Source organism: Telopea speciosissima, unplaced genomic scaffold (assembly GCF_018873765.1).
Source record: "Telopea speciosissima isolate NSW1024214 ecotype Mountain lineage unplaced genomic scaffold, Tspe_v1 Tspe_v1.0124, whole genome shotgun sequence".
NCBI classification, from domain to species: domain Eukaryota; kingdom Viridiplantae; phylum Streptophyta; class Magnoliopsida; order Proteales; family Proteaceae; genus Telopea; species Telopea speciosissima.
Genome location: NW_025317460.1, coordinates 75,474 through 83,915, shown reverse-complemented (window position 1 = coordinate 83,915; position 8,442 = coordinate 75,474).

The following is an 8,442-nucleotide window of genomic DNA, read 5'->3' as shown; positions in this document are numbered from 1 at the left end:
TTAGCGGGTTGGACCGTCTCAAGATAAGTAGGGTACTTGTGTAGCACCACGTATACTAATGCTAGGTCTAAGCCCCTTTTCAAACTTCCTAGCCTTCACATTCTCGGCCTTCATGTGTACCGGGGCGAAGTAAAACAGCTCCTCAAAAGCTTGCTGGTACTCAAGGACCGATTTGGATCCTTGAAAGAAGCTCATAAACTCAGACTCCTTCCTATCACGGAAGTTTTGAGGGAAGAAATTTTTGAAGAAGACTTCCTTGAATTGAGCCCAAGTTGCCTCTGGGTGAGTTGCCCAAAAATGGTCTTTAGAGGAGAGCCACCACGCATCAGAATCACCCCGGAGCTGGTAGGTAGCACACCGGATCTTGTCCGTGTCATTGCACTGTATCACTTCAAAGATTCTCTCAAGATCCCTTATAAATGTTGCCGGGAAAAAGGAATCATGGGCCATCTTGTAGAAGGTTGGAGGACGATGTTTCTGAAATCTTTCCGATAGCCTAGCAGCATCTACCCAAGCCGGAGCCACCGCTTGGACTGGAGGAGCCACTGAAGTGGGAGGTAGAGTAGGTGCTGGCACCTCTTGTGTCAAAGGAATTCCGGCAGTATCTTGAGCCAGAGGAACACTAGGTACAGCAGAACCCACAGGGGCAGGTGGGGGGAGGATTGACTTGCACAGGAGGAGGCACTGGCTGCCTTTCCCTAACAAAGGCTTGGAACATAGCAGTCATGTTTTGCATAAATTGGCGCTGCTCTTGTTGCGCCTCCCTATGCTCTCGTTCCATGGATTGCAACCTATTGCTCAACAACGCGGCGACATCCGCATTATTACTAACTGGCGGTGCTACCGGTAGAACCGTATTTGAAGCCTCACCGGCTTCTTCCCTAGCAGGAGAACGGTTGGCATTTGACCGTGTATTAACCATGGTTCACACCTGGTTACAGTCAACACCCACAGTTATAGGCACAATAGCAATATTAAGCAAACCAATCAAAAATCGATTTGCAAAGGTAAACACAGGTTACACGAGGGGTAAGGGAAGCAATAATGAGGGTAATAAGCATTAGAAACAAGTTGGTTAAGCAAAACAGGGTCAAAAAACCCTTTCTGGCCGGGTCGGATTTACGTGCGGTTTCACTAGGCTGCATCCGAGTGTAAATCCGAGATTCACAGGACCAAAGTCTGGTCTCGGGAAACCGCGGATTCACAGTCGGTTTCAAAGTTTTGCACCCGAGTGTAAAACCGCATGGCCCAAAAATAGAATTTCTAACTCGAAACTCTTTTTCAAAACCCAAATTCCTATTTCTAAACACACCCTACGCTCTGGAGAACCCAAAACCGCACTCGTTCTTGCTCCATTTCCCTTCTAGGTGGATTTTTGGCACTCCAACCCACTCTTCAACAGATCCGATCGAGTTCAGGTATGACCTCTTCCCTCTCTATCGATCTATCTCTTTCTCCCTTCGACTTCTCTTATGGAGAAACCCCAAAATCCATTTCGGGTTTACTAGGTTTGAGTTTTTTTTGTTTTCTCCTAGCTATATAGATGGATTTTTGTCCATCCTACCTTTGTTTCCCATCATATGCAACCTAGTTGAGGCATTTCCCCCAATTTTGCACCATCACCATGGGTTTGGGTTGGATTTTGGAGAAATCCCAAAACCCTAACCGAAAATTCTATTTCTTTTCTTTTTTTTTTTTTTTTTTTTTTTGCCCAAATTAAGTTCGGTTTTGGTAGGTAGGCTTGGTGTATGTAATTTGGGGTTGTCTCAAGCCATTACCTATTTACTTCTTGCAATTTGAACTCCAAGAACCACATCTGAATTTTTTTTCTTTTAGAGTTTCAAACGTGCCTCATGATCGAATGCACCCCTTGTTTGCTTGCATTTATCATTTCATAAGAGGGCTTAATCCCAAGCATAACATGGCTATGAATAATTGTCCCTATGATTTAAAATCCTTGCACCATATCTGAATTTTCCTTTCTTATGATGTTCTAAGCATGATTTACCACAAGTTAGCTCCATATATGTTGCTTGAACTAAGTATTTGGTAAAAACTTCATGTTCTAGGTATACTATGGCCATGTATGTATATTGTTTACTATGTCATTCAACTTCCAACCAAATTCTGAAAATTTCCTCTTTGGATTTCTTAGTATATTTCTTATCAATTCAGTCCAATTTTGTTTGAACTAATTGCTTGTATAATATAATGCTCTCCAAGCATAATGTGGCCATGTACATTTATCCTCTATGATTGCATCTACATGTTGGCCATGCATTCCCCTTTTCCCTAACTCCTTAGACCATTCACAACAAAATTTTCCTAGTACATTCCCCGGCTGTAATTTGGTTAATCTGTTGTAGGAATCAAGGTCTAGGTTCTAATTCCTTGTCTCTTTTCATTGTATATCTTCTTAGGCCTTAATATCCAAGCATTGACTTAATATGTTTCTATATTCTCGGCCTTCTTTGGTTGCAGGTTAGGGAATCTAAATGGCTCCTAGAACAAGGCGTGCACGGGCCGAACAAGCTGCCCCAGCTGCTTTGGATGCACTATGGTTCCAAGACCTAGAGAAACAGGAGATGTACCAAGACCACTTTCGCTTTAAGAGTATCTTGGAGGGGAGAGATGTGGTACTGGAAGACCTCAAGGCCTACAAAGTAGGGCCGAGATTTGAAGCACTGGGGTGGTCCAACCTCCTCAACCTTCCAGAGCCATTCTATCCCAAGCTCATTCGTCACTTCTACGCCAACCTGCGCACCGAGAACCTAGGCACGCGAGATTATCGGATCATCTCTTATGTCAAGGGAGTCACCATTTCCTTCACAGGCACAGCTGGCGGTGCATCCTCAATGTAGCTATTTGGGGAGAGAAGACCTCACAAGCACCATGGAAGAATCCCTACTCCTTTCTCGGAGAGAGGCATACAGGGAATTATACAGGAGCTTACACGTGGGGCATTCGAGAAGAAAGTGCCTCGAGACTTCTTTTGCTAATTCTCCCAGGATATTGAGCCGGATTGTACAGCACAACATCGTGCCTATAGCAGGTCACCGCACCATGCCTTCCATCTTCGTAGGCTATGTGGCCTATCACCTCTACAAAGGCATTCCCATTTGCCTGCCCTACATTATCATGCGGACCATGGATCATGCGGGGCGAAATCCTAGGAAGAACTTAGATTTACCCTCTGGGAGGTTGCTCACCACTATTTTTCAGCATTTTGGAGTTGACTTGAGTGAGGAGGATCAAGACTTAACTGAAGATCCACCTCTAGATCGTAATGCAGTGGCGAGGATGCGGATTGTGATGGATGCATATAGTGATGGGGAGCCATTGGTCCCAGCAGAGGGTCACGGGCCTGAGCCTCAGGTACAGGAGCCTCCTCCTCAGCCGGCTGTTCATGCGGCCTCTTCATTCGGCACTGCTCCTAGTGGGTCTGACATCGACAGGATTCTTGCAGCTCTGGGCCAGATGAGCACCAGCATGGCTCAGGGGTTTGAAGGAGTGAACACTAGGCTCGATGCATCAGACAGACGCATGGAGAGCTTCGAGCAGCAGATGGAGGACCTGCACTCCTACCTCCATGATGAGGGCACAGAGGATGAGCCCAGCAGTGATGATGAGATGGAGCAGTAGACCTCCTATCCATTCCCACCATGCTCTCTATGGACTCCTAGCTATTTGTCTTACCATGCAGCAAATTTTTTTTTTTTTTTTTTTTTTTTTTTTTTTTCCTGGTTGTAAGAATTTGAAGTTTACAGTTCAGCTGAATTTTGTTGTAATCACTCATTTGGCTTATGGAAAATGTATTCACAGCTGGAATTAAGGAATATATATATAAATATATACACATGTCTTTCCTTCCACTGTTGCCTATTATTTGCTATTGTCTTCGGCTTTCTCCCTAAACTAGTCTTCTCCCTAGCATTCGCACACATTCCAATTATGCATTGTTAGAAGCTTTTAATTTAGCAACCTATTGTGTAGAGTAAATCACAATTCCGCTAGACTGTGGCTGGTGCAGAGCATCTCGCTCTGATACCACGCTGTCACACCCCTATTCCAGTCAAGGAATATAATGTCATATAAAGGGTGACTAGGACGACGCGTGTCATCCTACTAAACCGCCCGGATCACCACGCAGTTGTCCCAACGCATACCATGATCAATATTAACACAATATAACATTAGATCGCGAAAAAGGAATATTACATTCCAAAGATCAGTAGTATTGCGGAAGCGTATAAATCGAATAGTTACAAGATGTTCAAAGGCTAGATGATAAATACAGTAATTAGTTACATTTCCAATGACCATCTAATAACTATCAAAAATGGTATTACAGTAAGTATTTCACCATAGGCCTTAGCCTCAAAAGTAATCAAAAAGGGATCGAGTCCCGAATATCCTCACGGCCCGTAGGCACAATCATCGCAAGGACACCCGTCGCCATGTTCCTCAAACACGGCCTCTGGTTCCTCCTCACCGATCTCATCGTATCCCGAGGGCTGAACTCCAAGTCCCGCGAGATATCCGTCACCTGCATCATAATCTAAAAAGTGTGCGCACGAGGGGGTTAGCTCCACTGAGCCAGTGAGGGGATGGGGATGCACAAACACGCAATTCACATAGTCCAATGATGCATGCACATGTTAAGTCCATTTTTCCACCTAACAAACAACTAAGTCAATGGCATATGCTACTGTGACAACTCGGGAGACACTGTGGGTCACTTAACTTATCGCCACAATGAAACCTCAATTGTCATGTGGGACCTACGCCGATCGAAGCCTCCAAGACCACTCAAGCAGACCCCTCGATAACCAATACTACCATGATCGGCCTCTCCCACCTCCACGTAATCCGGTATCGATTACCCAACACCTATACCCCTGTTGGTAAGGGTCGTAGCATAAGGGTGTGAAATCCTAGCCACAATATACTACATGCAAGTCCTATCGTCCCAAGAGGTAATCCGGGCGCATCAACTTTTCATCTGGTTTAGTGCCCTTACACAAGACGCACGGCGCATACAGTTCAACATGACATTCAACAAAATTTCTTCATAAATGTATATAGTGTTCGGGTTCCGCACCGGTACCCACCGGCACCGAGACCCATCAAGGTACCACATTACCAATCAACATTATAACAATTGTATATAAGAGTATGCAATATGCGCAAACATGCTTATTAATTATAATGATTACATAATATATAATGCAATAATAATAACAAGCCCAAACGACCAAACCCACTCACTACGTATACGCCAAGCATCAAGATTATCAGTTGTCGCCTCGATCAAGCAATAAGCCACAAAAATGAATATATTAACCTATACAAAGAGTGAAATAAGGTTAAACGAGCGAAGGGAAAGGATCCCCAAAAGGTCTCCCATAAACACTTAAGTATAAGGTTTCAGAAACAAAGTGGTTGCAGGAGTGGTTTCATGCCAAAATTCTGCAACCATATGTAAATCCTAGGAAATCGGGGGTTCGGGACAGTTTTAGTCAAGGTCGGATGCAAATGTGGTTTCAGAAAACTGAAACCGAGTGTAAATCCGACCTTCACAGGGGCTCAGGACAATTTTGGTCAAGGTCGGATGCGATGTGGTTTCGTAAAATCAAACCGAGTGTAAATCCGACCTTCACAGGGGCCTCCACGGGAAGGTAATTTCAGGGTGGTTTCTTGCAGTCTGAACCCACATGTAAACCTCACACCTTCAGGTCCAAAATCCGAAGGATTCCCCTCCAAGGACCCCATTTCAAGTGGTTTTAAAGCACAAGGACTTCTAGGAAACTCCATCCTAAGCTCATTAGGGTCCAACCTTAAATCTCTCAAATGGCAATGAGAACCCTTACATTAGAGCTCATAATGGAGTGAAATAACTCCACCATAGCTTGGCTTTAATGCTCCATCGACTCCCTAGGTTCCAAGAGAGATCTAGGTCAATCTCTCCCATTACCCAACCCCTTTTAAAATCCAAAATAGAAGAAGGAAGAAGGTTCAATAGCTTACCTACCCCCAAGATGAGAGCTCCACGATTTATGGCCCAAGAGATGGGGTCTCCACCTTCCTCCAAGCCTCTCTCTCCTTCCTCTTTCTCTTTCTCTCCTCTTTCTCTCCTCTTTCTCTCCTCCACGATTTAGGGTAGAAGAGAATGATGAAGGAGAAGTAATGTTTTCTCTCTCCCTCTTGGACTCATTTATAATAAATGGGTATTTGGGGTACCTCTAGTCAAATGGGTCATGAGGCCTAATGGGTCAACCCATTAGTCCTATGTGGGTAAGTGGATGGAATAACCCATCATTGGGTCAATAGGTTAAATGGGCCTGCCCACAACCTCAATTAGGGAAAAGCCCATTCTTAGATGGGCTCAAATGAGATGGGTATAAGTCCCCAATGTACTCCCTAAAGGTACGTGGGACCCGGACTTAAATTATTCCCTTCTCTCATGAAATAGCTCGAGCGGTTCAAGCCTGGACCCGCACTTCGAGGTTACCAAGGGAAGAATAATTAATAAGACTTGAGGCTAGAACTTACCTTTCCCCGGTCATGGTTTATCACTCATGACCCCGAATAGCTTCGCCACGGCAGTGCTAAGCTCATCACTGAACGAATTATCCAATTGAGGTGACGGTCCAGGATGCTCTCTCCTGAACTCCTCGCTTCCCGGGCTGGTACTTAGAGGGTAGTCGACGAAGTCGCTGTCAACGAACTTTCCCCACTGGCGGTTGAGGAATCTTTCCTCCACAGGCAAACCCGTGCTGTGGTCAACGATTTTGTAGCTAGGTTTGACCATCATGGAGAACAGGTCACCAGCATACATGGCAGCGGTATCTACACGTCACGAGAAGAAATAATATTTAATTATATCCCGGGGTACGGGTATAACAGCATCCACACGTCTAATAACACAAAAGGACACTTTTCAAAAAATCCTAAACCCAAAAAAGTGGAGAAATGCCACCAAATAACCCCAAACGACACACCCGGTCTGGCTCGGATCGAAAATGAACCTATGTCGAAATACGTATCGATTCGAAGGTCACGACCCTCAACATCGCATCCACACATGTAATAAGAGATAAGGACACTTTTTAGAAAATCCCAAACCCATAAAAGTACAGAAATGCCCCTAAATAATCCCCAAAACCCACCTAGTCTTATATGAACCGAAAATGAACATATGTCGAAATAGTTATCGATTCAAACGTCATGACCCTCAACATCACATCCACACATGTAATAAGAGATAAAGACACTTTTTAGAAAATCCCAAACACAAAAAAGGACAGAAAGGCCCCTAAATAACCCCAAACAACCCACCCGATCGGGTTTAAATCGAAAATGAACATATACCAAAATAGGTATCGATTCGAAGGTTACAACCCTCAACATCGCATCCACACGTCTAATAACAGATAAAGACACTTTTTAGGAAATCCCAAACCCAAAAATAGTACTGCAATGCCCCCAAATAAGCCCAAACGACCCATTCGGTCTGGTTCGAACCGAAAATGAACATATGTCAAAATACGTATCGATTCGAAGGTCACGACCCTCAACATTGCATCCACACGTCTAATAGGTGAAAAGGACACTTTCTAGAAAATCTCAATTCGAAAAAAGTACATAAATGCCCCCAAAAAACCCCAATCGACCCACTCGGTCTGGTTTAAACAAAAAAGCAACGTATGTGAAAATAGGTATCGATTCGAAGGTCACGACCCTCAACATCACATCCGCACGTCTAACAAGAGAGGGACACTTTTTAGAAAATTCCAAACCCAAAAAAGTATACAGAAATGCCCCCAAATAACCCCAAACGACCCACCGGTCTGGTGCGGCCCAAAAATGAAGATATGTCGAAATATGCAACGATTCAAAGGTCACGATCTTCAACATCGCATCCACACGTCTAATAAGAAATAAGGATACTTTTAAGAAAATACCAGACCCAAAAAAGTACAGAAATGCCTCCAAATAACACCAAACGACCCACCCAGTCTGGTTTAAACCGAAAATGAACAAATGTCGAAATAGGTATCGATTCGTAGGTCACGACCCTCAACATCGCACCCACACATCTAATAAAAGATAAGGACACTTTTCAAAAAATCCCAAACCCAAAAAAGTATAGAAATGCCCCCAAATAATCCCAAATGACCCACCCGGTCTGATTTAAACCAAAAAATGAAAATAGGCCGATATAGGTATCGATTCGACCGTAATGATTCTCAACATCACATCCACACGTCTAATAAGAGATAAAGACACTTTTTAGAAAATCCCAAACCCAAAAAAGTACAGAAATGCCCCCAAATAACCCCATACGACCCACCCAGTCCGGTATAAACCGATAATGAATATGTGTCGAAATAGGTATCGATTCGAAGATCATGACCATAAACGTCGCATCCACACCTCTAA